General features: G+C 47.4%; 48 non-coding genes across 48 annotated transcripts; 24 read left to right on the top strand and 24 right to left on the bottom strand.

Annotated features, from left to right (window-relative positions):
- The first annotated feature begins 695 nt into the window (after positions 1–695).
- On the top strand, positions 696–777 carry trnas-gcu (transfer RNA serine (anticodon GCU)). Its single transcript has one exon. It is a non-coding gene; the product is annotated as a tRNA-Ser (tRNA).
- Positions 778–946: 169 nt separating this feature from the next.
- Positions 947–1,087, bottom strand: LOC128027870 (U4 spliceosomal RNA). The gene has a single exon (XR_008186867.1). It is a non-coding gene; the product is annotated as a U4 spliceosomal RNA (small nuclear RNA).
- A 736-nt stretch (positions 1,088–1,823) lies between these two features.
- On the top strand, positions 1,824–1,905 carry trnas-gcu (transfer RNA serine (anticodon GCU)). The gene has a single exon. It is a non-coding gene; the product is annotated as a tRNA-Ser (tRNA).
- A 169-nt stretch (positions 1,906–2,074) lies between these two features.
- On the bottom strand, positions 2,075–2,215 carry LOC128027869 (U4 spliceosomal RNA). Its single transcript, XR_008186866.1, has one exon. It is a non-coding gene; the product is annotated as a U4 spliceosomal RNA (small nuclear RNA).
- Positions 2,216–2,952: 737 nt separating this feature from the next.
- Positions 2,953–3,034, top strand: trnas-gcu (transfer RNA serine (anticodon GCU)). The gene has a single exon. It is a non-coding gene; the product is annotated as a tRNA-Ser (tRNA).
- Positions 3,035–3,203: 169 nt separating this feature from the next.
- On the bottom strand, positions 3,204–3,344 carry LOC128027867 (U4 spliceosomal RNA). Its single transcript, XR_008186864.1, has one exon. It is a non-coding gene; the product is annotated as a U4 spliceosomal RNA (small nuclear RNA).
- A 737-nt stretch (positions 3,345–4,081) lies between these two features.
- trnas-gcu (transfer RNA serine (anticodon GCU)) lies at positions 4,082–4,163 on the top strand. The gene has a single exon. It is a non-coding gene; the product is annotated as a tRNA-Ser (tRNA).
- A 169-nt stretch (positions 4,164–4,332) lies between these two features.
- On the bottom strand, positions 4,333–4,473 carry LOC128028119 (U4 spliceosomal RNA). The gene has a single exon (XR_008187104.1). It is a non-coding gene; the product is annotated as a U4 spliceosomal RNA (small nuclear RNA).
- A 737-nt stretch (positions 4,474–5,210) lies between these two features.
- On the top strand, positions 5,211–5,292 carry trnas-gcu (transfer RNA serine (anticodon GCU)). Its single transcript has one exon. It is a non-coding gene; the product is annotated as a tRNA-Ser (tRNA).
- Positions 5,293–5,461: 169 nt separating this feature from the next.
- Positions 5,462–5,602, bottom strand: LOC128028117 (U4 spliceosomal RNA). The gene has a single exon (XR_008187102.1). It is a non-coding gene; the product is annotated as a U4 spliceosomal RNA (small nuclear RNA).
- A 736-nt stretch (positions 5,603–6,338) lies between these two features.
- On the top strand, positions 6,339–6,420 carry trnas-gcu (transfer RNA serine (anticodon GCU)). Its single transcript has one exon. It is a non-coding gene; the product is annotated as a tRNA-Ser (tRNA).
- A 169-nt stretch (positions 6,421–6,589) lies between these two features.
- On the bottom strand, positions 6,590–6,730 carry LOC128027866 (U4 spliceosomal RNA). The gene has a single exon (XR_008186863.1). It is a non-coding gene; the product is annotated as a U4 spliceosomal RNA (small nuclear RNA).
- Positions 6,731–7,467: 737 nt separating this feature from the next.
- Positions 7,468–7,549, top strand: trnas-gcu (transfer RNA serine (anticodon GCU)). The gene has a single exon. It is a non-coding gene; the product is annotated as a tRNA-Ser (tRNA).
- Positions 7,550–7,718: 169 nt separating this feature from the next.
- Positions 7,719–7,859, bottom strand: LOC128028116 (U4 spliceosomal RNA). Its single transcript, XR_008187101.1, has one exon. It is a non-coding gene; the product is annotated as a U4 spliceosomal RNA (small nuclear RNA).
- Positions 7,860–8,595: 736 nt separating this feature from the next.
- On the top strand, positions 8,596–8,677 carry trnas-gcu (transfer RNA serine (anticodon GCU)). Its single transcript has one exon. It is a non-coding gene; the product is annotated as a tRNA-Ser (tRNA).
- A 169-nt stretch (positions 8,678–8,846) lies between these two features.
- LOC128027865 (U4 spliceosomal RNA) lies at positions 8,847–8,987 on the bottom strand. The gene has a single exon (XR_008186862.1). It is a non-coding gene; the product is annotated as a U4 spliceosomal RNA (small nuclear RNA).
- Positions 8,988–9,724: 737 nt separating this feature from the next.
- On the top strand, positions 9,725–9,806 carry trnas-gcu (transfer RNA serine (anticodon GCU)). Its single transcript has one exon. It is a non-coding gene; the product is annotated as a tRNA-Ser (tRNA).
- Positions 9,807–9,975: 169 nt separating this feature from the next.
- LOC128027864 (U4 spliceosomal RNA) lies at positions 9,976–10,116 on the bottom strand. Its single transcript, XR_008186861.1, has one exon. It is a non-coding gene; the product is annotated as a U4 spliceosomal RNA (small nuclear RNA).
- A 736-nt stretch (positions 10,117–10,852) lies between these two features.
- trnas-gcu (transfer RNA serine (anticodon GCU)) lies at positions 10,853–10,934 on the top strand. Its single transcript has one exon. It is a non-coding gene; the product is annotated as a tRNA-Ser (tRNA).
- A 169-nt stretch (positions 10,935–11,103) lies between these two features.
- On the bottom strand, positions 11,104–11,244 carry LOC128027863 (U4 spliceosomal RNA). Its single transcript, XR_008186860.1, has one exon. It is a non-coding gene; the product is annotated as a U4 spliceosomal RNA (small nuclear RNA).
- A 735-nt stretch (positions 11,245–11,979) lies between these two features.
- Positions 11,980–12,061, top strand: trnas-gcu (transfer RNA serine (anticodon GCU)). The gene has a single exon. It is a non-coding gene; the product is annotated as a tRNA-Ser (tRNA).
- A 164-nt stretch (positions 12,062–12,225) lies between these two features.
- LOC128027862 (U4 spliceosomal RNA) lies at positions 12,226–12,366 on the bottom strand. Its single transcript, XR_008186859.1, has one exon. It is a non-coding gene; the product is annotated as a U4 spliceosomal RNA (small nuclear RNA).
- A 737-nt stretch (positions 12,367–13,103) lies between these two features.
- Positions 13,104–13,185, top strand: trnas-gcu (transfer RNA serine (anticodon GCU)). Its single transcript has one exon. It is a non-coding gene; the product is annotated as a tRNA-Ser (tRNA).
- A 169-nt stretch (positions 13,186–13,354) lies between these two features.
- On the bottom strand, positions 13,355–13,495 carry LOC128027861 (U4 spliceosomal RNA). Its single transcript, XR_008186858.1, has one exon. It is a non-coding gene; the product is annotated as a U4 spliceosomal RNA (small nuclear RNA).
- A 736-nt stretch (positions 13,496–14,231) lies between these two features.
- On the top strand, positions 14,232–14,313 carry trnas-gcu (transfer RNA serine (anticodon GCU)). Its single transcript has one exon. It is a non-coding gene; the product is annotated as a tRNA-Ser (tRNA).
- Positions 14,314–14,482: 169 nt separating this feature from the next.
- On the bottom strand, positions 14,483–14,623 carry LOC128027860 (U4 spliceosomal RNA). Its single transcript, XR_008186857.1, has one exon. It is a non-coding gene; the product is annotated as a U4 spliceosomal RNA (small nuclear RNA).
- A 737-nt stretch (positions 14,624–15,360) lies between these two features.
- Positions 15,361–15,442, top strand: trnas-gcu (transfer RNA serine (anticodon GCU)). Its single transcript has one exon. It is a non-coding gene; the product is annotated as a tRNA-Ser (tRNA).
- A 169-nt stretch (positions 15,443–15,611) lies between these two features.
- Positions 15,612–15,752, bottom strand: LOC128028097 (U4 spliceosomal RNA). Its single transcript, XR_008187082.1, has one exon. It is a non-coding gene; the product is annotated as a U4 spliceosomal RNA (small nuclear RNA).
- Positions 15,753–16,488: 736 nt separating this feature from the next.
- On the top strand, positions 16,489–16,570 carry trnas-gcu (transfer RNA serine (anticodon GCU)). The gene has a single exon. It is a non-coding gene; the product is annotated as a tRNA-Ser (tRNA).
- A 169-nt stretch (positions 16,571–16,739) lies between these two features.
- On the bottom strand, positions 16,740–16,880 carry LOC128027859 (U4 spliceosomal RNA). The gene has a single exon (XR_008186856.1). It is a non-coding gene; the product is annotated as a U4 spliceosomal RNA (small nuclear RNA).
- A 736-nt stretch (positions 16,881–17,616) lies between these two features.
- Positions 17,617–17,698, top strand: trnas-gcu (transfer RNA serine (anticodon GCU)). The gene has a single exon. It is a non-coding gene; the product is annotated as a tRNA-Ser (tRNA).
- A 169-nt stretch (positions 17,699–17,867) lies between these two features.
- LOC128027858 (U4 spliceosomal RNA) lies at positions 17,868–18,008 on the bottom strand. Its single transcript, XR_008186855.1, has one exon. It is a non-coding gene; the product is annotated as a U4 spliceosomal RNA (small nuclear RNA).
- Positions 18,009–18,745: 737 nt separating this feature from the next.
- Positions 18,746–18,827, top strand: trnas-gcu (transfer RNA serine (anticodon GCU)). The gene has a single exon. It is a non-coding gene; the product is annotated as a tRNA-Ser (tRNA).
- Positions 18,828–18,996: 169 nt separating this feature from the next.
- LOC128027856 (U4 spliceosomal RNA) lies at positions 18,997–19,137 on the bottom strand. Its single transcript, XR_008186853.1, has one exon. It is a non-coding gene; the product is annotated as a U4 spliceosomal RNA (small nuclear RNA).
- A 737-nt stretch (positions 19,138–19,874) lies between these two features.
- trnas-gcu (transfer RNA serine (anticodon GCU)) lies at positions 19,875–19,956 on the top strand. Its single transcript has one exon. It is a non-coding gene; the product is annotated as a tRNA-Ser (tRNA).
- A 169-nt stretch (positions 19,957–20,125) lies between these two features.
- Positions 20,126–20,266, bottom strand: LOC128028096 (U4 spliceosomal RNA). Its single transcript, XR_008187081.1, has one exon. It is a non-coding gene; the product is annotated as a U4 spliceosomal RNA (small nuclear RNA).
- Positions 20,267–21,002: 736 nt separating this feature from the next.
- On the top strand, positions 21,003–21,084 carry trnas-gcu (transfer RNA serine (anticodon GCU)). The gene has a single exon. It is a non-coding gene; the product is annotated as a tRNA-Ser (tRNA).
- Positions 21,085–21,253: 169 nt separating this feature from the next.
- LOC128027855 (U4 spliceosomal RNA) lies at positions 21,254–21,394 on the bottom strand. The gene has a single exon (XR_008186852.1). It is a non-coding gene; the product is annotated as a U4 spliceosomal RNA (small nuclear RNA).
- A 736-nt stretch (positions 21,395–22,130) lies between these two features.
- Positions 22,131–22,212, top strand: trnas-gcu (transfer RNA serine (anticodon GCU)). Its single transcript has one exon. It is a non-coding gene; the product is annotated as a tRNA-Ser (tRNA).
- A 169-nt stretch (positions 22,213–22,381) lies between these two features.
- LOC128027854 (U4 spliceosomal RNA) lies at positions 22,382–22,522 on the bottom strand. The gene has a single exon (XR_008186851.1). It is a non-coding gene; the product is annotated as a U4 spliceosomal RNA (small nuclear RNA).
- Positions 22,523–23,259: 737 nt separating this feature from the next.
- trnas-gcu (transfer RNA serine (anticodon GCU)) lies at positions 23,260–23,341 on the top strand. Its single transcript has one exon. It is a non-coding gene; the product is annotated as a tRNA-Ser (tRNA).
- Positions 23,342–23,510: 169 nt separating this feature from the next.
- Positions 23,511–23,651, bottom strand: LOC128028095 (U4 spliceosomal RNA). The gene has a single exon (XR_008187080.1). It is a non-coding gene; the product is annotated as a U4 spliceosomal RNA (small nuclear RNA).
- A 736-nt stretch (positions 23,652–24,387) lies between these two features.
- trnas-gcu (transfer RNA serine (anticodon GCU)) lies at positions 24,388–24,469 on the top strand. The gene has a single exon. It is a non-coding gene; the product is annotated as a tRNA-Ser (tRNA).
- A 169-nt stretch (positions 24,470–24,638) lies between these two features.
- On the bottom strand, positions 24,639–24,779 carry LOC128027853 (U4 spliceosomal RNA). Its single transcript, XR_008186850.1, has one exon. It is a non-coding gene; the product is annotated as a U4 spliceosomal RNA (small nuclear RNA).
- Positions 24,780–25,515: 736 nt separating this feature from the next.
- trnas-gcu (transfer RNA serine (anticodon GCU)) lies at positions 25,516–25,597 on the top strand. The gene has a single exon. It is a non-coding gene; the product is annotated as a tRNA-Ser (tRNA).
- Positions 25,598–25,766: 169 nt separating this feature from the next.
- On the bottom strand, positions 25,767–25,907 carry LOC128027851 (U4 spliceosomal RNA). The gene has a single exon (XR_008186849.1). It is a non-coding gene; the product is annotated as a U4 spliceosomal RNA (small nuclear RNA).
- Positions 25,908–26,644: 737 nt separating this feature from the next.
- trnas-gcu (transfer RNA serine (anticodon GCU)) lies at positions 26,645–26,726 on the top strand. The gene has a single exon. It is a non-coding gene; the product is annotated as a tRNA-Ser (tRNA).
- A 169-nt stretch (positions 26,727–26,895) lies between these two features.
- Positions 26,896–27,036, bottom strand: LOC128027850 (U4 spliceosomal RNA). Its single transcript, XR_008186848.1, has one exon. It is a non-coding gene; the product is annotated as a U4 spliceosomal RNA (small nuclear RNA).
- Between the last annotated feature and the right edge of the window lie 244 nt (positions 27,037–27,280).

Genomic DNA, 27,280 nt, shown 5'->3' with positions numbered 1-27,280 from the left:
TGGAACGACAGGGTGGTGATTGGCTCCAAACTGCGTGGTGTGTCTACGAATCCAGTAGGCAGTATGTACGAGAAGCCTTATTTGCTGCTCTCCCTTTACTTAAAGAGGTTTGTGAGTTGCTTTCTCGAAGCCCTGGGGGAAGAGACTTATTGGTATCTTGGCAAAAAGGGGTGGAGTGGTAAAGCTCGCGGTTTGGGTCAGTATAGATTCTGTTTGACGAGGCCCCTGGGGGGTTGGGTAGGATACTGACGAGTGCAGGGAGTGCAAGTTCTGAGGGAGGTCCTGTGTCAAATGTGCTACCCTTTGCTAGACTCAGGTGTTCTCTCAAAACGGCAACGGAGACCAGAACGACAGAGGGCCACAATGACAAGCGCTTGTCTGAGGGTCATGAGATAGGAGCAAGCTCAGCTTTTAAGAGTACAAAGAACATCAGTCATAAATGATGAAAAATGCAGCAGGTGCTGGACAAAGTTCAAACTTTCTAGAGCGCAAGTGTTTAACCTTCTGCATTCGAAAGCTCAAACAAATGGAATATGCTTTGAAATTCTACGTGTTCAACTGTAGGCATATCTCAGCGTACATGTACAAAAATTAACTATACTTTGGTTTCCATGGTGAGCTTCGACATCACAGTGCTAAGAGGTCCTTCATGAAAACCACCCCAGCCCAGAGTTCAGTCAGGTACTCGCACAAGTGACGAGGTGGCCGAGTGGTTAAGGCGATGGACTGCTAATCCATTGTGCTCTGCACGCGTGGGTTCGAATCCCATCCTCGTCGTTCCTTGCTCTGCAGGTTCATCTGCTCTGAACATTTGGTGCACTTTCCTTTTGTTCCACGTTCACCTCATGCAGTGCGATCCAAAAGGGTCGATGATCTGAATCAGCTGTGTTAAATAACGGAAGTACTATTTAAAGGGACGAGACCTGTTCTTCAACAACACAATAAGCTTCAAAAGAAGCTGGCAAAAATTGCCAAGGCTGACTGTATTTCAAGTCATCCTGGCGGGGTATTGGGTAAAGTTTTCAACCAGCAATGATCGCGCCTCGGATGAGCCTCATAGGCTACAATATTGCCTCTGCGAAAGAATGGTGTCAAAGGTCGCGACCTTTCAACTGGACCCATGTGGACGTGGAACGACAGGGTGTTAATTAGCTCAAAACTGCGTGGTGTGTCTACGAATCCAGTAGGCAGTGTGTACGAGAAGCCTTATTTGCTGCTCTCCCTTTACTTAAAGAGGTTTGTGAGTTGCTTTCTCGAAGCCCTGGGGGAAGAGACTTATTGGTATCTTGGCAAAAAGGGGTGGAGTGGTAAAGCTCGCGGTTTGGGTCAGTATAGATTCTGTTTGACGAGGCCGCTGGGGGTTGTGTAGGATACTGACGAGTGCAGGGAGTGCAAGTTCTGAGGGAGGTCCTGTGTCAAATGTGCTACCCTTTGCTAGACTCAGGTGTTCTCTCAAAACGGCAACGGAGACCAGAACGACAGAGGGCCACAATGACAAGCGCTTGTCTGAGGGTCATGAGATAGGAGCAAGCTCAGCTTTTAAGAGTACAAAGAACATCAGTCATAAATGATGGAAAATGCAGCAGGTGCTGGACAAAGTTCAAACTTTCTAGAGCGCAAGTGTTTAACCTTCTGCATTCGAAAGCTCAAACAAATGGAATATGCTTTGAAATTCTACGTGTTCAACTGTAGGCATATCTCAGCGTACATGTACAAAAATTAACTATACTTTGGTTTCCAGGGTGAGCTTCGACATCACAGTGCTAAGAGGTCCTTCATGAAAACCACCCGAGCCCAGAGAGCAGTCAGGAACTCGCACAAGTGACGAGGTGGCCGAGTGGTTAAGGAGATGGACTGCTAATCCATTGTGCTCTGCACGCGTGGGTTCGAATCCCATCCTCGTCGTTCCTTGCTCTGCTCGTTCATCTGCTCTGCACATTTGGTGCACTTTCCTTTTGTTCCACGTTCACCTCATGCAGTGCGATCCAAAAGGGTCGATGATCTGAATCAGCTGTGTAAAATAACGGAAGTACTATTTAAAGGGACGAGACCTGTTCTTCAACAACACAATAAGCTTCAAAAGAAGCTGGCAAAAATTGCCAAGGCTGACTGTATTTCAAGTCATCCTGGCGGGGTATTGGGTAAAGTTTTCAACCAGCAATGATCGCGCCTCGGATGAGCCTCATAGGCTACAATATTGCCTCTGCGAAAGAATGGTGTCAAAGGTCGCGACCTTTCAACTGGACCCATGTGGACGTGGAACGACAGGGTGGTGATTGGCTCCAAACTGCGTGGTGTGTCTACGAATCCAGTAGGCAGTATGTACGAGAAGCCTTATTTGCTGCTCTCCCTTTACTTAAAGAGGTTTGTGAGTTGCTTTCTCGAAGCCCTGGGGGAAGAGACTTATTGGTATCTTGGCAAAAAGGGGTGGAGTGGTAAAGCTCGCGGTTTGGGTCAGTATAGATTCTGTTTGACGAGGCCCCTGGGGGGTTGGGTAGGATACTGACGAGTGCAGGGAGTGCAAGTTCTGAGGGAGGTCCTGTGTCAAATGTGCTACCCTTTGCTAGACTCAGGTGTTCTCTCAAAACGGCAACGGAGACCAGAACGACAGAGGGCCACAATGACAAGCGCTTGTCTGAGGGTCATGAGATAGGAGCAAGCTCAGCTTTTAAGAGTACAAAGAACATCAGTCATAAATGATGAAAAATGCAACAGGTGCTGGACAAAGTTCAAACTTTCTAGAGCGCAAGTGTTTAACCTTCTGCATTCGAAAGCTCAAACAAATGGAATATGCTTTGAAATTCTACGTGTTCAACTGTAGGCATATCTCAGCGTACATGTACAAAAATTAACTATACTTTGGTTTCCATGGTGAGCTTCGACATCACAGTGCTAAGAGGTCCTTCATGAAAACCACCCGAGCCCAGAGAGCAGTCAGGAACTCGCACAAGTGACGAGGTGGACGAGTGGTTAAGGCGATGGACTGCTAATCCATTGTGCTCTGCACGCGTGGGTTCGAATCCCATCCTCGTCGTTCCTTGCTCTGCTCGTTCATCTGCTCTGCACATTTGGTGCACTTTCCTTTTGTTCCACCTTCACCTCATGCAGTGCGATCCAAAAGGGTCGATGATCTGAATCAGCTGTGTTAAATAACGGAAGTACTATTTAAAGGGACGAGACCTGTTCTTCAACAACACAATAAGCTTCAAAAGAAGCTGGCAAAAATTGCCAAGGCTGACTGTATTTCAAGTCATCCTGGCGGGGTATTGGGTAAAGTTTTCAACCAGCAATGATCGCGCCTCGGATGAGCCTCATAGGCTACAATATTGCCTCTGCGAAAGAATGGTGTCAAAGGTCGCGACCTTTCAACTGGACCCATGTGGACGTGGAACGACAGGGTGGTGATTGGCTCCAAACTGCGTGGTGTGTCTACGAATCCAGTAGGCAGTATGTACGAGAAGCCTTATTTGCTGCTCTCCCTTTACTTAAAGAGGTTTGTGAGTTGCTTTCTCGAAGCCCTGGGGGAAGAGACTTATTGGTATCTTGGCAAAAAGGGGTGGAGTGGTAAAGCTCGCGGTTTGGGTCAGTATAGATTCTGTTTGACGAGGCCCCTGGGGGGTTGGGTAGGATACTGACGAGTGCAGGGAGTGCAAGTTCTGAGGGAGGTCCTGTGTCAAATGTGCTACCCTTTGCTAGACTCAGGTGTTCTCTCAAAACGGCAACGGAGACCAGAACGACAGAGGGCCACAATGACAAGCGCTTGTCTGAGGGTCATGAGATAGGAGCAAGCTCAGCTTTTAAGAGTACAAAGAACATCAGTCATAAATGATGAAAAATGCAACAGGTGCTGGACAAAGTTCAAACTTTCTAGAGCGCAAGTGTTTAACCTTCTGCATTCGAAAGCTCAAACAAATGGAATATGCTTTGAAATTCTACGTGTTCAACTGTAGGCATATCTCAGCGTACATGTACAAAAATTAACTATACTTTGGTTTCCATGGTGAGCTTCAACATCACAGTGCTAAGAGGTCCTTCATGAAAACCACCCGAGCCCAGAGAGCAGTCAGGAACTCGCACAAGTGACGAGGTGGACGAGTGGTTAAGGCGATGGACTGCTAATCCATTGTGCTCTGCACGCGTGGGTTCGAATCCCATCCTCGTCGTTCCTTGCTCTGCTCGTTCATCTGCTCTGCACATTTGGTGCACTTTCCTTTTGTTCCACCTTCACCTCATGCAGTGCGATCCAAAAGGGTCGATGATCTGAATCAGCTGTGTTAAATAACGGAAGTACTATTTAAAGGGACGAGACCTGTTCTTCAACAACACAATAAGCTTCAAAAGAAGCTGGCAAAAATTGCCAAGGCTGACTGTATTTCAAGTCATCCTGGCGGGCTATTGGGTAAAGTTTTCAACCAGCAATGATCGCGCCTCGGATGAGCTTCATAGGCTACAATATTGCCTCTGCGAAAGAATGGTGTCAAAGGTCGCGACCTTTCAACTGGACCCATGTGGACGTGGAACGACAGGGTGGTGATTGGCTCCAAACTGCGTGGTGTGTCTACGAATCCAGTAGGCAGTATGTACGAGAAGCCTTATTTGCTGCTCTCCCTTTACTTAAAGAGGTTTGTGAGTTGCTTTCTCGAAGCCCTGGGGGAAGAGACTTATTGGTATCTTGGCAAAAAGGGGTGGAGTGGTAAAGCTCGCGGTTTGGGTCAGTATAGATTCTGTTTGACGAGGCCCCTGGGGGGTTGGGTAGGATACTGACGAGTGCAGGGAGTGCAAGTTCTGAGGGAGGTCCTGTGTCAAATGTGCTACCCTTTGCTAGACTCAGGTGTTCTCTCAAAACGGCAACGGAGACCAGAACGACAGAGGGCCACAATGACAAGCGCTTGTCTGAGGGTCATGAGATAGGAGCAAGCTCAGCTTTTAAGAGTACAAAGAACATCAGTCATAAATGATGAAAAATGCAACAGGTGCTGGACAAAGTTCAAACTTTCTAGAGCGCAAGTGTTTAACCTTCTGCATTCGAAAGCTCAAACAAATGGAATATGCTTTGAAATTCTACGTGTTCAACTGTAGGCATATCTCAGCGTACATGTACAAAAATTAACTATACTTTGGTTTCCATGGTGAGCTTCGACATCACAGTGCTAAGAGGTCCTTCATGAAAACCACCCGAGCCCAGAGAGCAGTCAGGAACTCGCACAAGTGACGAGGTGGCCGAGTGGTTAAGGCGATGGACTGCTAATCCATTGTGCTCTGCACGCGTGGGTTCGAATCCCATCCTCGTCGTTCCTTGCTCTGCTCGTTCATCTGCTCTGCACATTTGGTGCACTTTCCTTTTGTTCCACCTTCACCTCATGCAGTGCGATCCAAAAGGGTCGATGATCTGAATCAGCTGTGTTAAATAACGGAAGTACTATTTAAAGGGACGAGACCTGTTCTTCAACAACACAATAAGCTTCAAAAGAAGCTGGCAAAAATTGCCAAGGCTGACTGTATTTCAAGTCATCCTGGCGGGGTATTGGGTAAAGTTTTCAACCAGCAATGATCGCGCCTCGGATGAGCTTCATAGGCTACAATATTGCCTCTGCGAAAGAATGGTGTCAAAGGTCGCGACCTTTCAACTGGACCCATGTGGACGTGGAACGACAGGGTGGTGATTGGCTCCAAACTGCGTGGTGTGTCTACGAATCCAGTAGGCAGTATGTACGAGAAGCCTTATTTGCTGCTCTCCCTTTACTTAAAGAGGTTTGTGAGTTGCTTTCTCGAAGCCCTGGGGGAAGAGACTTATTGGTATCTTGGCAAAAAGGGGTGGAGTGGTAAAGCTCGCGGTTTGGGTCAGTATAGATTCTGTTTGACGAGGCAGCTGGGGGTTGTGTAGGATACTGACGAGTGCAGGGAGTGCAAGTTCTGAGGGAGGTCCTGTGTCAAATGTGCTACCCTTTGCTAGACTCAGGTGTTCTCTCAAAACGGCAACGGAGACCAGAACGACAGAGGGCCACAATGACAAGCGCTTGTCTGAGGGTCATGAGATAGGAGCAAGCTCAGCTTTTAAGAGTACAAAGAACATCAGTCATAAATGATGGAAAATGCAGCAGGTGCTGGACAAAGTTCAAACTTTCTAGAGCGCAAGTGTTTAACCTTCTGCATTCGAAAGCTCAAACAAATGGAATATGCTTTGAAATTCTACGTGTTCAACTGTAGGCATATCTCAGCGTACATGTACAAAAATTAACTATACTTTGGTTTCCAGGGTGAGCTTCGACATCACAGTGCTAAGAGGTCCTTCATGAAAACCACCCGAGCCCAGAGAGCAGTCAGGAACTCGCACAAGTGACGAGGTGGCCGAGTGGTTAAGGCGATGGACTGCTAATCCATTGTGCTCTGCACGCGTGGGTTCGAATCCCATCCTCGTCGTTCCTTGCTCTGCTCGTTCATCTGCTCTGCACATTTGGTGCACTTTCCTTTTGTTCCACCTTCACCTCATGCAGTGCGATCCAAAAGGGTCGATGATCTGAATCAGCTGTGTTAAATAACGGAAGTACTATTTAAAGGGACGAGACCTGTTCTTCAACAACACAATAAGCTTCAAAAGAAGCTGGCAAAAATTGCCAAGGCTGACTGTATTTCAAGTCATCCTGGCGGGGTATTGGGTAAAGTTTTCAACCAGCAATGATCGCGCCTCGGATGAGCCTCATAGGCTACAATATTGCCTCTGCGAAAGAATGGTGTCAAAGGTCGCGACCTTTCAACTGGACCCATGTGGACGTGGAACGACAGGGTGGTGATTGGCTCCAAACTGCGTGGTGTGTCTACGAATCCAGTAGGCAGTATGTACGAGAAGCCTTATTTGCTGCTCTCCCTTTACTTAAAGAGGTTTGTGAGTTGCTTTCTCGAAGCCCTGGGGGAAGAGACTTATTGGTATCTTGGCAAAAAGGGGTGGAGTGGTAAAGCTCGCGGTTTGGGTCAGTATAGATTCTGTTTGACGAGGCCCCTGGGGGGTTGGGTAGGATACTGACGAGTGCAGGGAGTGCAAGTTCTGAGGGAGGTCCTGTGTCAAATGTGCTACCCTTTGCTAGACTCAGGTGTTCTCTCAAAACGGCAACGGAGACCAGAACGACAGAGGGCCACAATGACAAGCGCTTGTCTGAGGGTCATGAGATAGGAGCAAGCTCAGCTTTTAAGAGTACAAAGAACATCAGTCATAAATGATGAAAAATGCAACAGGTGCTGGACAAAGTTCAAACTTTCTAGAGCGCAAGTGTTTAACCTTCTGCATTCGAAAGCTCAAACAAATGGAATATGCTTTGAAATTCTACGTGTTCAACTGTAGGCATATCTCAGCGTACATGTACAAAAATTAACTATACTTTGGTTTCCATGGTGAGCTTCGACATCACAGTGCTAAGAGGTCCTTCATGAAAACCACCCGAGCCCAGAGAGCAGTCAGGAACTCGCACAAGTGACGAGGTGGACGAGTGGTTAAGGCGATGGACTGCTAATCCATTGTGCTCTGCACGCGTGGGTTCGAATCCCATCCTCGTCGTTCCTTGCTCTGCTCGTTCATCTGCTCTGCACATTTGGTGCACTTTCCTTTTGTTCCACCTTCACCTCATGCAGTGCGATCCAAAAGGGTCGATGATCTGAATCAGCTGTGTTAAATAACGGAAGTACTATTTAAAGGGACGAGACCTGTTCTTCAACAACACAATAAGCTTCAAAAGAAGCTGGCAAAAATTGCCAAGGCTGACTGTATTTCAAGTCATCCTGGCGGGGTATTGGGTAAAGTTTTCAACCAGCAATGATCGCGCCTCGGATGAGCTTCATAGGCTACAATATTGCCTCTGCGAAAGAATGGTGTCAAAGGTCGCGACCTTTCAACTGGACCCATGTGGACGTGGAACGACAGGGTGGTGATTGGCTCCAAACTGCGTGGTGTGTCTACGAATCCAGTAGGCAGTATGTACGAGAAGCCTTATTTGCTGCTCTCCCTTTACTTAAAGAGGTTTGTGAGTTGCTTTCTCGAAGCCCTGGGGGAAGAGACTTATTGGTATCTTGGCAAAAAGGGGTGGAGTGGTAAAGCTCGCGGTTTGGGTCAGTATAGATTCTGTTTGACGAGGCAGCTGGGGGTTGTGTAGGATACTGACGAGTGCAGGGAGTGCAAGTTCTGAGGGAGGTCCTGTGTCAAATGTGCTACCCTTTGCTAGACTCAGGTGTTCTCTCAAAACGGCAACGGAGACCAGAACGACAGAGGGCCACAATGACAAGCGCTTGTCTGAGGGTCATGAGATAGGAGCAAGCTCAGCTTTTAAGAGTACAAAGAACATCAGTCATAAATGATGGAAAATGCAGCAGGTGCTGGACAAAGTTCAAACTTTCTAGAGCGCAAGTGTTTAACCTTCTGCATTCGAAAGCTCAAACAAATGGAATATGCTTTGAAATTCTACGTGTTCAACTGTAGGCATATCTCAGCGTACATGTACAAAAATTAACTATACTTTGGTTTCCAGGGTGAGCTTCGACATCACAGTGCTAAGAGGTCCTTCATGAAAACCACCCGAGCCCAGAGAGCAGTCAGGAACTCGCACAAGTGACGAGGTGGCCGAGTGGTTAAGGCGATGGACTGCTAATCCATTGTGCTCTGCACGCGTGGGTTCGAATCCCATCCTCGTCGTTCCTTGCTCTGCTCGTTCATCTGCTCTGCACATTTGGTGCACTTTCCTTTTGTTCCACGTTCACCTCATGCAGTGCGATCCAAAAGGGTCGATGATCTGAATCAGCTGTGTAAAATAACGGAAGTACTATTTAAAGGGACGAGACCTGTTCTTCAACAACACAATAAGCTTCAAAAGAAGCTGGCAAAAATTGCCAAGGCTGACTGTATTTCAAGTCATCCTGGCGGGGTATTGGGTAAAGTTTTCAACCAGCAATGATCGCGCCTCGGATGAGCCTCATAGGCTACAATATTGCCTCTGCGAAAGAATGGTGTCAAAGGTCGCGACCTTTCAACTGGACCCATGTGGACGTGGAACGACAGGGTGGTGATTGGCTCCAAACTGCGTGGTGTGTCTACGAATCCAGTAGGCAGTATGTACGAGAAGCCTTATTTGCTGCTCTCCCTTTACTTAAAGAGGTTTGTGAGTTGCTTTCTCGAAGCCCTGGGGGAAGAGACTTATTGGTATCTTGGCAAAAAGGGGTGGAGTGGTAAAGCTCGCGGTTTGGGTCAGTATAGATTCTGTTTGACGAGGCCCCTGGGGGGTTGGGTAGGATACTGACGAGTGCAGGGAGTGCAAGTTCTGAGGGAGGTCCTGTGTCAAATGTGCTACCCTTTGCTAGACTCAGGTGTTCTCTCAAAACGGCAACGGAGACCAGAACGACAGAGGGCCACAATGACAAGCGCTTGTCTGAGGGTCATGAGATAGGAGCAAGCTCAGCTTTTAAGAGTACAAAGAACATCAGTCATAAATGATGAAAAATGCAACAGGTGCTGGACAAAGTTCAAACTTTCTAGAGCGCAAGTGTTTAACCTTCTGCATTCGAAAGCTCAAACAAATGGAATATGCTTTGAAATTCTACGTGTTCAACTGTAGGCATATCTCAGCGTACATGTACAAAAATTAACTATACTTTGGTTTCCATGGTGAGCTTCGACATCACAGTGCTAAGAGGTCCTTCATGAAAACCACCCCAGCCCAGAGTTCAGTCAGGTACTCGCACAAGTGACGAGGTGGCCGAGTGGTTAAGGCGATGGACTGCTAATCCATTGTGCTCTGCACGCGTGGGTTCGAATCCCATCCTCGTCGTTCCTTGCTCTGCAGGTTCATCTGCTCTGAACATTTGGTGCACTTTCCTTTTGTTCCACGTTCACCTCATGCAGTGCGATCCAAAAGGGTCGATGATCTGAATCAGCTGTGTTAAATAACGGAAGTACTATTTAAAGGGACGAGACCTGTTCTTCAACAACACAATAAGCTTCAAAAGAAGCTGGCAAAAATTGCCAAGGCTGACTGTATTTCAAGTCATCCTGGCGGGGTATTGGGTAAAGTTTTCAACCAGCAATGATCGCGCCTCGGATGAGCCTCATAGGCTACAATATTGCCTCTGCGAAAGAATGGTGTCAAAGGTCGCGACCTTTCAACTGGACCCATGTGGACGTGGAACGACAGGGTGTTAATTAGCTCAAAACTGCGTGGTGTGTCTACGAATCCAGTAGGCAGTGTGTACGAGAAGCCTTATTTGCTGCTCTCCCTTTACTTAAAGAGGTTTGTGAGTTGCTTTCTCGAAGCCCTGGGGGAAGAGACTTATTGGTATCTTGGCAAAAAGGGGTGGAGTGGTAAAGCTCGCGGTTTGGGTCAGTATAGATTCTGTTTGACGAGGCCGCTGGGGGTTGTGTAGGATACTGACGAGTGCAGGGAGTGCAAGTTCTGAGGGAGGTCCTGTGTCAAATGTGCTACCCTTTGCTAGACTCAGGTGTTCTCTCAAAACGGCAACGGAGACCAGAACGACAGAGGGCCACAATGACAAGCGCTTGTCTGAGGGTCATGAGATAGGAGCAAGCTCAGCTTTTAAGAGTACAAAGAACATCAGTCATAAATGATGGAAAATGCAGCAGGTGCTGGACAAAGTTCAAACTTTCTAGAGCGCAAGTGTTTAACCTTCTGCATTCGAAAGCTCAAACAAATGGAATATGCTTTGAAATTCTACGTGTTCAACTGTAGGCATATCTCAGCGTACATGTACAAAAATTAACTATACTTTGGTTTCCATGGTGAGCTTCGACATCACAGTGCTAAGAGGTCCTTCATGAAAACCACCCCAGCCCAGAGTTCAGTCAGGTACTCGCACAAGTGACGAGGTGGCCGAGTGGTTAAGGCGATGGACTGCTAATCCATTGTGCTCTGCACGCGTGGGTTCGAATCCCATCCTCGTCGTTCCTTGCTCTGCAGGTTCATCTGCTCTGAACATTTGGTGCACTTTCCTTTTGTTCCACGTTCACCTCATGCAGTGCGATCCAAAAGGGTCGATGATCTGAATCAGCTGTGTTAAATAACGGAAGTACTATTTAAAGGGACGAGACCTGTTCTTCAACAACACAATAAGCTTCAAAAGAAGCTGGCAAAAATTGCCAAGGCTGACTGTATTTCAAGTCATCCTGGCGGGGTATTGGGTAAAGTTTTCAACCAGCAATGATCGCGCCTCGGATGAGCCTCATAGGCTACAATATTGCCTCTGCGAAAGAATGGTGTCAAAGGTCGCGACCTTTCAACTGGACCCATGTGGACGTGGAACGACAGGGTGTTAATTAGCTCAAAACTGCGTGGTGTGTCTACGAATCCAGTAGGCAGTGTGTACGAGAAGCCTTATTTGCTGCTCTCCCTTTACTTAAAGAGGTTTGTGAGTTGCTTTCTCGAAGCCCTGGGGGAAGAGACTTATTGGTATCTTGGCAAAAAGGGGTGGAGTGGTAAAGCTCGCGGTTTGGGTCAGTATAGATTCTGTTTGACGAGGCCGCTGGGGGTTGTGTAGGATACTGACGAGTGCAGGGAGTGCAAGTTCTGAGGGAGGTCCTGTGTCAAATGTGCTACCCTTTGCTAGACTCAGGTGTTCTCTCAAAACGGCAACGGAGACCAGAACGACAGAGGGCCACAATGACAAGCGCTTGTCTGAGGGTCATGAGATAGGAGCAAGCTCAGCTTTTAAGAGTACAAAGAACATCAGTCATAAATGATGGAAAATGCAGCAGGTGCTGGACAAAGTTCAAACTTTCTAGAGTGCAAGTGTTTACCTTCTGCATTCGAAAGCTCAAACAAATGGAATATGCTTTGAAATTCTACGTGTTCAACTGTAGGCATATCTCAGCGTACATGTACAAAAATTAACTATACTTTGGTTTCCAGGGTGAGCTTCGGCATCACAGTGCTAAGAGGTCCTTCATGAAAACCACCCGAGCCCAGAGAGCAGTCAGGAACTCGCACAAGTGACCAGGTGGCCGAGTGGTTAAGGCGATGGACTGCTAATCCATTGTGCTCTGCACGCGTGGGTTCGAATCCCATCCTCGTCGTTCCTTGCTCTGCTCGTTCATCTGGACATTTGGTGCACTTTCCTTTTGTTCCACGTTCACCTCATGCAGTGCGATCCAAAAGGGTCGATGATCTGAATCAGCTGTGTTAAATAACGGAAGTACTATTTAAAGGGACGAGACCTGTTCTTCAACAACACAATAAGCTTCAAAAGAAGCTGGCAAAAATTGCCAAGGCTGACTGTATTTCAAGTCATCCTGGCGGGGTATTGGGTAAAGTTTTCAACCAGCAATGATCGCGCCTCGGATGAGCCTCATAGGCTACAATATTGCCTCTGCGAAAGAATGGTGTCAAAGGTCGCGACCTTTCAACTGGACCCATGTGGACGTGGAACGACAGGGTGGTGATTGGCTCCAAACTGCGTGGTGTGTCTACGAATCCAGTAGGCAGTATGTACGAGAAGCCTTATTTGCTGCTCTCCCTTTACTTAAAGAGGTTTGTGAGTTGCTTTCTCGAAGCCCTGGGGGAAGAGACTTATTGGTATCTTGGCAAAAAGGGGTGGAGTGGTAAAGCTCGCGGTTTGGGTCAGTATAGATTCTGTTTGACGAGGCCCCTGGGGGGTTGGGTAGGATACTGACGAGTGCAGGGAGTGCAAGTTCTGAGGGAGGTCCTGTGTCAAATGTGCTACCCTTTGCTAGACTCAGGCGTTCTCTCAAAACGGCAACGGAGACCAGAACGACAGAGGGCCACAATGACAAGCGCTTGTCTGAGGGTCATGAGATAGGAGCAAGCTCAGCTTTTAAGAGTACAAAGAACATCAGTCATAAATGATGAAAAATGCAGCAGGTGCTGGACAAAGTTCAAACTTTCTAGAGCGCAAGTGTTTAACCTTCTGCATTCGAAAGCTCAAACAAATGGAATATGCTTTGAAATTCTACGTGTTCAACTGTAGGCATATCTCAGCGTACATGTACAAAAATTAACTATACTTTGGTTTCCATGGTGAGCTTCGACATCACAGTGCTAAGAGGTCCTTCATGAAAACCACCCCAGCCCAGAGTTCAGTCAGGTACTCGCACAAGTGACGAGGTGGCCGAGTGGTTAAGGCGATGGACTGCTAATTCATTGTGCTCTGCACGCGTGGGTTCGAATCCCATCCTCGTCGTTCCTTGCTCTGCAGGTTCATCTGCTCTGAATATTTGGTGCACTTTCCTTTTGTTCCACGTTCACCTCATGCAGTGCGATCCAAAAGGGTCGATGATCTGAATCAGCTGTGTTAAATAACGGAAGTACTATTTAAAGGGACGAGACCTGTTCTTCAACAACACAATAAGCTTCAAAAGAAGCTGGCAAAAATTGCCAAGGCTGACTGTATTTCAAGTCATCCTGGCGGGGTATTGGGTAAAGTTTTCAACCAGCAATGATCGCGCCTCGGATGAGCCTCATAGGCTACAATATTGCCTCTGCGAAAGAATGGTGTCAAAGGTCGCGACCTTTCAACTGGACCCATGTGGACGTGGAACGACAGGGTGTTAATTAGCTCAAAACTGCGTGGTGTGTCTACGAATCCAGTAGGCAGTGTGTACGAGAAGCCTTATTTGCTGCTCTCCCTTTACTTAAAGAGGTTTGTGAGTTGCTTTCTCGAAGCCCTGGGGGAAGAGACTTATTGGTATCTTGGCAAAAAGGGGTGGAGTGGTAAAGCTCGCGGTTTGGGTCAGTATAGATTCTGTTTGACGAGGCCGCTGGGGGTTGTGTAGGATACTGACGAGTGCAGGGAGTGCAAGTTCTGAGGGAGGTCCTGTGTCAAATGTGCTACCCTTTGCTAGACTCAGGTGTTCTCTCAAAACGGCAACGGAGACCAGAACGACAGAGGGCCACAATGACAAGCGCTTGTCTGAGGGTCATGAGATAGGAGCAAGCTCAGCTTTTAAGAGTACAAAGAACATCAGTCATAAATGATGGAAAATGCAGCAGGTGCTGGACAAAGTTCAAACTTTCTAGAGCGCAAGTGTTTAACCTTCTGCATTCGAAAGCTCAAACAAATGGAATATGCTTTGAAATTCTACGTGTTCAACTGTAGGCATATCTCAGCGTACATGTACAAAAATTAACTATACTTTGGTTTCCAGGGTGAGCTTCGACATCACAGTGCTAAGAGGTCCTTCATGAAAACCACCCGAGCCCAGAGAGCAGTCAGGAACTCGCACAAGTGACGAGGTGGCCGAGTGGTTAAGGCGATGGACTGCTAATCCATTGTGCTCTGCACGCGTGGGTTCGAATCCCATCCTCGTCGTTCCTTGCTCTGCTCGTTCATCTGCTCTGCACATTTGGTGCACTTTCCTTTTGTTCCACGTTCACCTCATGCAGTGCGATCCAAAAGGGTCGATGATCTGAATCAGCTGTGTAAAATAACGGAAGTACTATTTAAAGGGACGAGACCTGTTCTTCAACAACACAATAAGCTTCAAAAGAAGCTGGCAAAAATTGCCAAGGCTGACTGTATTTCAAGTCATCCTGGCGGGGTATTGGGTAAAGTTTTCAACCAGCAATGATCGCGCCTCGGATGAGCCTCATAGGCTACAATATTGCCTCTGCGAAAGAATGGTGTCAAAGGTCGCGACCTTTCAACTGGACCCATGTGGACGTGGAACGACAGGGTGGTGATTGGCTCCAAACTGCGTGGTGTGTCTACGAATCCAGTAGGCAGTATGTACGAGAAGCCTTATTTGCTGCTCTCCCTTTACTTAAAGAGGTTTGTGAGTTGCTTTCTCGAAGCCCTGGGGGAAGAGACTTATTGGTATCTTGGCAAAAAGGGGTGGAGTGGTAAAGCTCGCGGTTTGGGTCAGTATAGATTCTGTTTGACGAGGCCCCTGGGGGGTTGGGTAGGATACTGACGAGTGCAGGGAGTGCAAGTTCTGAGGGAGGTCCTGTGTCAAATGTGCTACCCTTTGCTAGACTCAGGTGTTCTCTCAAAACGGCAACGGAGACCAGAACGACAGAGGGCCACAATGACAAGCGCTTGTCTGAGGGTCATGAGATAGGAGCAAGCTCAGCTTTTAAGAGTACAAAGAACATCAGTCATAAATGATGAAAAATGCAGCAGGTGCTGGACAAAGTTCAAACTTTCTAGAGCGCAAGTGTTTAACCTTCTGCATTCGAAAGCTCAAACAAATGGAATATGCTTTGAAATTCTACGTGTTCAACTGTAGGCATATCTCAGCGTACATGTACAAAAATTAACTATACTTTGGTTTCCATGGTGAGCTTCGACATCACAGTGCTAAGAGGTCCTTCATGAAAACCACCCCAGCCCAGAGTTCAGTCAGGTACTCGCACAAGTGACGAGGTGGCCGAGTGGTTAAGGCGATGGACTGCTAATCCATTGTGCTCTGCACGCGTGGGTTTGAATCCCATCCTCGTCGTTCCTTGCTCTGCAGGTTCATCTGCTCTGAACATTTGGTGCACTTTCCTTTTGTTCCACGTTCACCTCATGCAGTGCGATCCAAAAGGGTCGATGATCTGAATCAGCTGTGTTAAATAACGGAAGTACTATTTAAAGGGACGAGACCTGTTCTTCAACAACACAATAAGCTTCAAAAGAAGCTGGCAAAAATTGCCAAGGCTGACTGTATTTCAAGTCATCCTGGCGGGGTATTGGGTAAAGTTTCCAACCAGCAATGATCGCGCCTCGGATGAGCCTCATAGGCTACAATATTGCCTCTGCGAAAGAATGGTGTCAAAGGTTGCGACCTTTCAACTGGACCCATGTGGACGTGGAACGACAGGGTGTTAATTAGCTCCAAACTGCGTGGTGTGTCTACGAATCCAGTAGGCAGTGTGTACGAGAAGCCTTATTTGCTGCTCTCCCTTTACTTAAAGAGGTTTGTGAGTTGCTTTCTCGAAGCCCTGGGGGAAGAGACTTATTGGTATCTTGGCAAAAAGGGGTGGAGTGGTAAAGCTCGCGGTTTGGGTCAGTATAGATTCTGTTTGACGAGGCCGCTGGGGGTTGTGTAGGATACTGACGAGTGCAGGGAGTGCAAGTTCTGAGGGAGGTCCTGTGTCAAATGTGCTACCCTTTGCTAGACTCAGGTGTTCTCTCAAAACGGCAACGGAGACCAGAACGACAGAGGGCCACAATGACAAGCGCTTGTCTGAGGGTCATGAGATAGGAGCAAGCTCAGCTTTTAAGAGTACAAAGAACATCAGTCATAAATGATGAAAAATGCAGCAGGTGCTGGACAAAGTTCAAACTTTCTAGAGCGCAAGTGTTTAACCTTCTGCATTCGAAAGCTCAAACAAATGGAATATGCTTTGAAATTCTACGTGTTCAACTGTAGGCATATCTCAGCGTACATGTACAAAAATTAACTATACTTTGGTTTCCATGGTGAGCTTCGACATCACAGTGCTAAGAGGTCCTTCATGAAAACCACCCCAGCCCAGAGTTCAGTCAGGTACTCGCACAAGTGACGAGGTGGCCGAGTGGTTAAGGCGATGGACTGCTAATCCATTGTGCTCTGCACGCGTGGGTTCGAATCCCATCCTCGTCGTTCCTTGCTCTGCAGGTTCATCTGCTCTGAACATTTGGTGCACTTTCCTTTTGTTCCACGTTCACCTCATGCAGTGCGATCCAAAAGGGTCGATGATCTGAATCAGCTGTGTTAAATAACGGAAGTACTATTTAAAGGGACGAGACCTGTTCTTCAACAACACAATAAGCTTCAAAAGAAGCTGGCAAAAATTGCCAAGGCTGACTGTATTTCAAGTCATCCTGGCGGGGTATTGGGTAAAGTTTTCAACCAGCAATGATCGCGCCTCGGATGAGCCTCATAGGCTACAATATTGCCTCTGCGAAAGAATGGTGTCAAAGGTCGCGACCTTTCAACTGGACCCATGTGGACGTGGAACGACAGGGTGGTAATTAGCTCAAAACTGCGTGGTGTGTCTACGAATCCAGTAGGCAGTGTGTACGAGAAGCCTTATTTGCTGCTCTCCCTTTACTTAAAGAGGTTTGTGAGTTGCTTTCTCGAAGCCCTGGGGGAAGAGACTTATTGGTATCTTGGCAAAAAGGGGTGGAGTGGTAAAGCTCGCGGTTTGGGTCAGTATAGATTCTGTTTGACGAGGCCGCTGGGGGTTGTGTAGGATACTGACGAGTGCAGGGAGTGCAAGTTCTGAGGGAGGTCCTGTGTCAAATGTGCTACCCTTTGCTAGACTCAGGTGTTCTCTCAAAACGGCAACGGAGACCAGAACGACAGAGGGCCACAATGACAAGCGCTTGTCTGAGGGTCATGAGATAGGAGCAAGCTCAGCTTTTAAGAGTACAAAGAACATCAGTCATAAATGATGGAAAATGCAGCAGGTGCTGGACAAAGTTCAAACTTTCTAGAGCGCAAGTGTTTAACCTTCTGCATTCGAAAGCTCAAACAAATGGAATATGCTTTGAAATTCTACGTGTTCAACTGTAGGCATATCTCAGCGTACATGTACAAAAATTAACTATACTTTGGTTTCCAGGGTGAGCTTCGACATCACAGTGCTAAGAGGTCCTTCATGAAAACCACCCGAGCCCAGAGAGCAGTCAGGAACTCGCACAAGTGACGAGGTGGCCGAGTGGTTAAGGCGATGGACTGCTAATCCATTGTGCTCTGCACGCGTGGGTTCGAATCCCATCCTCGTCGTTCCTTGCTCTGCTCGTTCATCTGCTCTGCACATTTGGTGCACTTTCCTTTTGTTCCACGTTCACCTCATGCAGTGCGATCCAAAAGGGTCGATGATCTGAATCAGCTGTGTAAAATAACGGAAGTACTATTTAAAGGGACGAGACCTGTTCTTCAACAACACAATAAGCTTCAAAAGAAGCTGGCAAAAATTGCCAAGGCTGACTGTATTTCAAGTCATCCTGGCGGGGTATTGGGTAAAGTTTTCAACCAGCAATGATCGCGCCTCGGATGAGCCTCATAGGCTACAATATTGCCTCTGCGAAAGAATGGTGTCAAAGGTCGCGACCTTTCAACTGGACCCATGTGGACGTGGAACGACAGGGTGGTGATTGGCTCCAAACTGCGTGGTGTGTCTACGAATCCAGTAGGCAGTATGTACGAGAAGCCTTATTTGCTGCTCTCCCTTTACTTAAAGAGGTTTGTGAGTTGCTTTCTCGAAGCCCTGGGGGAAGAGACTTATTGGTATCTTGGCAAAAAGGGGTGGAGTGGTAAAGCTCGCGGTTTGGGTCAGTATAGATTCTGTTTGACGAGGCCCCTGGGGGGTTGGGTAGGATACTGACGAGTGCAGGGAGTGCAAGTTCTGAGGGAGGTCCTGTGTCAAATGTGCTACCCTTTGCTAGACTCAGGTGTTCTCTCAAAACGGCAACGGAGACCAGAACGACAGAGGGCCACAATGACAAGCGCTTGTCTGAGGGTCATGAGATAGGAGCAAGCTCAGCTTTTAAGAGTACAAAGAACATCAGTCATAAATGATGAAAAATGCAGCAGGTGCTGGACAAAGTTCAAACTTTCTAGAGCGCAAGTGTTTAACCTTCTGCATTCGAAAGCTCAAACAAATGGAATATGCTTTGAAATTCTACGTGTTCAACTGTAGGCATATCTCAGCGTACATGTACAAAAATTAACTATACTTTGGTTTCCATGGTGAGCTTCGACATCACAGTGCTAAGAGGTCCTTCATGAAAACCACCCCAGCCCAGAGTTCAGTCAGGTACTCGCACAAGTGACGAGGTGGCCGAGTGGTTAAGGCGATGGACTGCTAATCCATTGTGCTCTGCACGCGTGGGTTTGAATCCCATCCTCGTCGTTCCTTGCTCTGCTCGTTCATCTGCTCTGCACATTTGGTGCACTTTCCTTTTGTTCCACGTTCACCTCATGCAGTGCGATCCAAAAGGGTCGATGATCTGAATCAGCTGTGTAAAATAACGGAAGTACTATTTAAAGGGACGAGACCTGTTCTTCAACAACACAATAAGCTTCAAAAGAAGCTGGCAAAAATTGCCAAGGCTGACTGTATTTCAAGTCATCCTGGCGGGGTATTGGGTAAAGTTTTCAACCAGCAATGATCGCGCCTCGGATGAGCCTCATAGGCTACAATATTGCCTCTGCGAAAGAATGGTGTCAAAGGTCGCGACCTTTCAACTGGACCCATGTGGACGTGGAACGACAGGGTGGTGATTGGCTCCAAACTGCGTGGTGTGTCTACGAATCCAGTAGGCAGTATGTACGAGAAGCCTTATTTGCTGCTCTCCCTTTACTTAAAGAGGTTTGTGAGTTGCTTTCTCGAAGCCCTGGGGGAAGAGACTTATTGGTATCTTGGCAAAAAGGGGTGGAGTGGTAAAGCTCGCGGTTTGGGTCAGTATAGATTCTGTTTGACGAGGCCCCTGGGGGGTTGGGTAGGATACTGACGAGTGCAGGGAGTGCAAGTTCTGAGGGAGGTCCTGTGTCAAATGTGCTACCCTTTGCTAGACTCAGGTGTTCTCTCAAAACGGCAACGGAGACCAGAACGACAGAGGGCCACAATGACAAGCGCTTGTCTGAGGGTCATGAGATAGGAGCAAGCTCAGCTTTTAAGAGTACAAAGAACATCAGTCATAAATGATGAAAAATGCAGCAGGTGCTGGACAAAGTTCAAACTTTCTAGAGCGCAAGTGTTTAACCTTCTGCATTCGAAAGCTCAAACAAATGGAATATGCTTTGAAATTCTACGTGTTCAACTGTAGGCATATCTCAGCGTACATGTACAAAAATTAACTATACTTTGGTTTCCATGGTGAGCTTCGACATCACAGTGCTAAGAGGTCCTTCATGAAAACCACCCCAGCCCAGAGTTCAGTCAGGTACTCGCACAAGTGACGAGGTGGCCGAGTGGTTAAGGCGATGGACTGCTAATCCATTGTGCTCTGCACGCGTGGGTTTGAATCCCATCCTCGTCGTTCCTTGCTCTGCAGGTTCATCTGCTCTGAACATTTGGTGCACTTTCCTTTTGTTCCACGTTCACCTCATGCAGTGCGATCCAAAAGGGTCGATGATCTGAATCAGCTGTGTTAAATAACGGAAGTACTATTTAAAGGGACGAGACCTGTTCTTCAACAACACAATAAGCTTCAAAAGAAGCTGGCAAAAATTGCCAAGGCTGACTGTATTTCAAGTCATCCTGGCGGGGTATTGGGTAAAGTTTCCAACCAGCAATGATCGCGCCTCGGATGAGCCTCATAGGCTACAATATTGCCTCTGCGAAAGAATGGTGTCAAAGGTTGCGACCTTTCAACTGGACCCATGTGGACGTGGAACGACAGGGTGTTAATTAGCTCCAAACTGCGTGGTGTGTCTACGAATCCAGTAGGCAGTGTGTACGAGAAGCCTTATTTGCTGCTCTCCCTTTACTTAAAGAGGTTTGTGAGTTGCTTTCTCGAAGCCCTGGGGGAAGAGACTTATTGGTATCTTGGCAAAAAGGGGTGGAGTGGTAAAGCTCGCGGTTTGGGTCAGTATAGATTCTGTTTGACGAGGCCGCTGGGGGTTGTGTAGGATACTGACGAGTGCAGGGAGTGCAAGTTCTGAGGGAGGTCCTGTGTCAAATGTGCTACCCTTTGCTAGACTCAGGTGTTCTCTCAAAACGGCAACGGAGACCAGAACGACAGAGGGCCACAATGACAAGCGCTTGTCTGAGGGTCATGAGATAGGAGCAAGCTCAGCTTTTAAGAGTACAAAGAACATCAGTCATAAATGATGAAAAATGCAGCAGGTGCTGGACAAAGTTCAAACTTTCTAGAGCGCAAGTGTTTAACCTTCTGCATTCGAAAGCTCAAACAAATGGAATATGCTTTGAAATTCTACGTGTTCAACTGTAGGCATATCTCAGCGTACATGTACAAAAATTAACTATACTTTGGTTTCCATGGTGAGCTTCGACATCACAGTGCTAAGAGGTCCTTCATGAAAACCACCCCAGCCCAGAGTTCAGTCAGGTACTCGCACAAGTGACGAGGTGGCCGAGTGGTTAAGGCGATGGACTGCTAATCCATTGTGCTCTGCACGCGTGGGTTCGAATCCCATCCTCGTCGTTCCTTGCTCTGCAGGTTCATCTGCTCTGAACATTTGGTGCACTTTCCTTTTGTTCCACGTTCACCTCATGCAGTGCGATCCAAAAGGGTCGATGATCTGAATCAGCTGTGTTAAATAACGGAAGTACTATTTAAAGGGACGAGACCTGTTCTTCAACAACACAATAAGCTTCAAAAGAAGCTGGCAAAAATTGCCAAGGCTGACTGTATTTCAAGTCATCCTGGCGGGGTATTGGGTAAAGTTTTCAACCAGCAATGATCGCGCCTCGGATGAGCCTCATAGGCTACAATATTGCCTCTGCGAAAGAATGGTGTCAAAGGTCGCGACCTTTCAACTGGACCCATGTGGACGTGGAACGACAGGGTGGTAATTAGCTCAAAACTGCGTGGTGTGTCTACGAATCCAGTAGGCAGTGTGTACGAGAAGCCTTATTTGCTGCTCTCCCTTTACTTAAAGAGGTTTGTGAGTTGCTTTCTCGAAGCCCTGGGGGAAGAGACTTATTGGTATCTTGGCAAAAAGGGGTGGAGTGGTAAAGCTCGCGGTTTGGGTCAGTATAGATTCTGTTTGACGAGGCCGCTGGGGGTTGTGTAGGATACTGACGAGTGCAGGGAGTGCAAGTTCTGAGGGAGGTCCTGTGTCAAATGTGCTACCCTTTGCTAGACTCAGGTGTTCTCTCAAAACGGCAACGGAGACCAGAACGACAGAGGGCCACAATGACAAGCGCTTGTCTGAGGGTCATGAGATAGGAGCAAGCTCAGCTTTTAAGAGTACAAAGAACATCAGTCATAAATGATGGAAAATGCAGCAGGTGCTGGACAAAGTTCAAACTTTCTAGAGCGCAAGTGTTTAACCTTCTGCATTCGAAAGCTCAAACAAATGGAATATGCTTTGAAATTCTACGTGTTCAACTGTAGGCATATCTCAGCGTACATGTACAAAAATTAACTATACTTTGGTTTCCAGGGTGAGCTTCGACATCACAGTGCTAAGAGGTCCTTCATGAAAACCACCCGAGCCCAGAGAGCAGTCAGGAACTCGCACAAGTGACGAGGTGGCCGAGTGGTTAAGGCGATGGACTGCTAATCCATTGTGCTCTGCACGCGTGGGTTCGAATCCCATCCTCGTCGTTCCTTGCTCTGCTCGTTCATCTGCTCTGCACATTTGGTGCACTTTCCTTTTGTTCCACGTTCACCTCATGCAGTGCGATCCAAAAGGGTCGATGATCTGAATCAGCTGTGTAAAATAACGGAAGTACTATTTAAAGGGACGAGACCTGTTCTTCAACAACACAATAAGCTTCAAAAGAAGCTGGCAAAAATTGCCAAGGCTGACTGTATTTCAAGTCATCCTGGCGGGGTATTGGGTAAAGTTTTCAACCAGCAATGATCGCGCCTCGGATGAGCCTCATAGGCTACAATATTGCCTCTGCGAAAGAATGGTGTCAAAGGTCGCGACCTTTCAACTGGACCCATGTGGACGTGGAACGACAGGGTGGTGATTGGCTCCAAACTGCGTGGTGTGTCTACGAATCCAGTAGGCAGTATGTACGAGAAGCCTTATTTGCTGCTCTCCCTTTACTTAAAGAGGTTTGTGAGTTGCTTTCTCGAAGCCCTGGGGGAAGAGACTTATTGGTATCTTGGCAAAAAGGGGTGGAGTGGTAAAGCTCGCGGTTTGGGTCAGTATAGATTCTGTTTGACGAGGCCCCTGGGGGGTTGGGTAGGATACTGACGAGTGCAGGGAGTGCAAGTTCTGAGGGAGGTCCTGTGTCAAATGTGCTACCCTTTGCTAGACTCAGGTGTTCTCTCAAAACGGCAACGGAGACCAGAACGACAGAGGGCCACAATGACAAGCGCTTGTCTGAGGGTCATGAGATAGGAGCAAGCTCAGCTTTTAAGAGTACAAAGAACATCAGTCATAAATGATGAAAAATGCAGCAGGTGCTGGACAAAGTTCAAACTTTCTAGAGCGCAAGTGTTTAACCTTCTGCATTCGAAAGCTCAAACAAATGGAATATGCTTTGAAATTCTACGTGTTCAACTGTAGGCATATCTCAGCGTACATGTACAAAAATTAACTATACTTTGGTTTCCATGGTGAGCTTCGACATCACAGTGCTAAGAGGTCCTTCATGAAAACCACCCCAGCCCAGAGTTCAGTCAGGTACTCGCACAAGTGACGAGGTGGCCGAGTGGTTAAGGCGATGGACTGCTAATCCATTGTGCTCTGCACGCGTGGGTTTGAATCCCATCCTCGTCGTTCCTTGCTCTGCAGGTTCATCTGCTCTGAACATTTGGTGCACTTTCCTTTTGTTCCACGTTCACCTCATGCAGTGCGATCCAAAAGGGTCGATGATCTGAATCAGCTGTGTTAAATAACGGAAGTACTATTTAAAGGGACGAGACCTGTTCTTCAACAACACAATAAGCTTCAAAAGAAGCTGGCAAAAATTGCCAAGGCTGACTGTATTTCAAGTCATCCTGGCGGGGTATTGGGTAAAGTTTCCAACCAGCAATGATCGCGCCTCGGATGAGCCTCATAGGCTACAATATTGCCTCTGCGAAAGAATGGTGTCAAAGGTTGCGACCTTTCAACTGGACCCATGTGGACGTGGAACGACAGGGTGTTAATTAGCTCCAAACTGCGTGGTGTGTCTACGAATCCAGTAGGCAGTGTGTACGAGAAGCCTTATTTGCTGCTCTCCCTTTACTTAAAGAGGTTTGTGAGTTGCTTTCTCGAAGCCCTGGGGGAAGAGACTTATTGGTATCTTGGCAAAAAGGGGTGGAGTGGTAAAGCTCGCGGTTTGGGTCAGTATAGATTCTGTTTGACGAGGCCGCTGGGGGTTGTGTAGGATACTGACGAGTGCAGGGAGTGCAAGTTCTGAGGGAGGTCCTGTGTCAAATGTGCTACCCTTTGCTAGACTCAGGTGTTCTCTCAAAACGGCAACGGAGACCAGAACGACAGAGGGCCACAATGACAAGCGCTTGTCTGAGGGTCATGAGATAGGAGCAAGCTCAGCTTTTAAGAGTACAAAGAACATCAGTCATAAATGATGAAAAATGCAGCAGGTGCTGGACAAAGTTCAAACTTTCTAGAGCGCAAGTGTTTAACCTTCTGCATTCGAAAGCTCAAACAAATGGAATATGCTTTGAAATTCTACGTGTTCAACTGTAGGCATATCTCAGCGTACATGTACAAAAATTAACTATACTTTGGTTTCCATGGTGAGCTTCGACATCACAGTGCTAAGAGGTCCTTCATGAAAACCACCCCAGCCCAGAGTTCAGTCAGGTACTCGCACAAGTGACGAGGTGGCCGAGTGGTTAAGGCGATGGACTGCTAATCCATTGTGCTCTGCACGCGTGGGTTCGAATCCCATCCTCGTCGTTCCTTGCTCTGCAGGTTCATCTGCTCTGAACATTTGGTGCACTTTCCTTTTGTTCCACGTTCACCTCATGCAGTGCGATCCAAAAGGGTCGATGATCTGAATCAGCTGTGTTAAATAACGGAAGTACTATTTAAAGGGACGAGACCTGTTCTTCAACAACACAATAAGCTTCAAAAGAAGCTGGCAAAAATTGCCAAGGCTGACTGTATTTCAAGTCATCCTGGCGGGGTATTGGGTAAAGTTTTCAACCAGCAATGATCGCGCCTCGGATGAGCCTCATAGGCTACAATATTGCCTCTGCGAAAGAATGGTGTCAAAGGTCGCGACCTTTCAACTGGACCCATGTGGACGTGGAACGACAGGGTGGTAATTAGCTCAAAACTGCGTGGTGTGTCTACGAATCCAGTAGGCAGTGTGTACGAGAAGCCTTATTTGCTGCTCTCCCTTTACTTAAAGAGGTTTGTGAGTTGCTTTCTCGAAGCCCTGGGGGAAGAGACTTATTGGTATCTTGGCAAAAAGGGGTGGAGTGGTAAAGCTCGCGGTTTGGGTCAGTATAGATTCTGTTTGACGAGGCCGCTGGGGGTTGTGTAGGATACTGACGAGTGCAGGGAGTGCAAGTTCTGAGGGAGGTCCTGTGTCAAATGTGCTACCCTTTGCTAGACTCAGGTGTTCTCTCAAAACGGCAACGGAGACCAGAACGACAGAGGGCCACAATGACAAGCGCTTGTCTGAGGGTCATGAGATAGGAGCAAGCTCAGCTTTTAAGAGTACAAAGAACATCAGTCATAAATGATGGAAAATGCAGCAGGTGCTGGACAAAGTTCAAACTTTCTAGAGCGCAAGTGTTTAACCTTCTGCATTCGAAAGCTCAAACAAATGGAATATGCTTTGAAATTCTACGTGTTCAACTGTAGGCATATCTCAGCGTACATGTACAAAAATTAACTATACTTTGGTTTCCAGGGTGAGCTTCGACATCACAGTGCTAAGAGGTCCTTCATGAAAACCACCCGAGCCCAGAGAGCAGTCAGGAACTCGCACAAGTGACGAGGTGGCCGAGTGGTTAAGGCGATGGACTGCTAATCCATTGTGCTCTGCATGCGTGGGTTCGAATCCCATCCTCGTCGTTCCTTGCTCTGCTCGATCATCTGCTCTGCACATTTGGTGCACTTTCCTTTTGTTCCACCTTCACCTCATGCAGTGCGATCCAAAAGGGTCGATGATCTGAATCAGCTGTGTTAAATAACGGAAGTACTATTTAAAGGGACGAGACCTGTTCTTCAACAACACAATAAGCTTCAAAAGAAGCTGGCAAAAATTGCCAAGGCTGACTGTATTTCAAGTCATCCTGGCGGGGTATTGGGTAAAGTTTTCAACCAGCAATGATCGCGCCTCGGATGAGCCTCATAGGCTACAATATTGCCTCTGCGAAAGAATGGTGTCAAAGGTCGCGACCTTTCAACTGGACCCATGTGGACGTGGAACGACAGGGTGGTGATTGGCTCCAAACTGCGTGGTGTGTCTACGAATCCAGTAGGCAGTATGTACGAGAAGCCTTATTTGCTGCTCTCCCTTTACTTAAAGAGGTTTGTGAGTTGCTTTCTCGAAGCCCTGGGGGAAGAGACTTATTGGTATCTTGGCAAAAAGGGGTGGAGTGGTAAAGCTCGCGGTTTGGGTCAGTATAGATTCTGTTTGACGAGGCCCCTGGGGGGTTGGGTAGGATACTGACGAGTGCAGGGAGTGCAAGTTCTGAGGGAGGTCCTGTGTCAAATGTGCTACCCTTTGCTAGACTCAGGTGTTCTCTCAAAACGGCAACGGAGACCAGAACGACAGAGGGCCACAATGACAAGCGCTTGTCTGAGGGTCATGAGATAGGAGCAAGCTCAGCTTTTAAGAGTACAAAGAACATCAGTCATAAATGATGAAAAATGCAGCAGGTGCTGGACAAAGTTCAAACTTTCTAGAGCGCAAGTGTTTAACCTTCTGCATTCGAAAGCTCAAACAAATGGAATATGCTTTGAAATTCTACGTGTTCAACTGTAGGCATATCTCAGCGTACATGTACAAAAATTAACTATACTTTGGTTTCCATGGTGAGCTTCGACATCACAGTGCTAAGAGGTCCTTCATGAAAACCACCCCAGCCCAGAGTTCAGTCAGGTACTCGCACAAGTGACGAGGTGGCCGAGTGGTTAAGGCGATGGACTGCTAATCCATTGTGCTCTGCACGCGTGGGTTCGAATCCCATCCTCGTCGTTCCTTGCTCTGCAGGTACATCTGCTCTGAACATTTGGTGCACTTTCCTTTTGTTCCACGTTCACCTCATGCAGTGCGATCCAAAAGGGTCGATGATCTGAATCAGCTGTGTTAAATAACGGAAGTACTATTTAAAGGGACGAGACCTGTTCTTCAACAACACAATAAGCTTCAAAAGAAGCTGGCAAAAATTGCCAAGGCTGACTGTATTTCAAGTCATCCTGGCGGGGTATTGGGTAAAGTTTTCAACCAGCAATGATCGCGCCTCGGATGAGCCTCATAGGCTACAATATTGCCTCTGCGAAAGAATGGTGTCAAAGGTCGCGACCTTTCAACTGGACCCATGTGGACGTGGAACGACAGGGTGGTAATTAGCTCAAAACTGCGTGGTGTGTCTACGAATCCAGTAGGCAGTGTGTACGAGAAGCCTTATTTGCTGCTCTCCCTTTACTTAAAGAGGTTTGTGAGTTGCTTTCTCGAAGCCCTGGGGGAAGAGACTTATTGGTATCTTGGCAAAAAGGGGTGGAGTGGTAAAGCTCGCGGTTTGGGTCAGT

This window comes from Carassius gibelio, chromosome A14 (assembly GCF_023724105.1).
Source record: "Carassius gibelio isolate Cgi1373 ecotype wild population from Czech Republic chromosome A14, carGib1.2-hapl.c, whole genome shotgun sequence".
Taxonomy (NCBI): domain Eukaryota; kingdom Metazoa; phylum Chordata; class Actinopteri; order Cypriniformes; family Cyprinidae; genus Carassius; species Carassius gibelio.
This window is presented reverse-complemented; position numbering and strand designations above follow the sequence as displayed.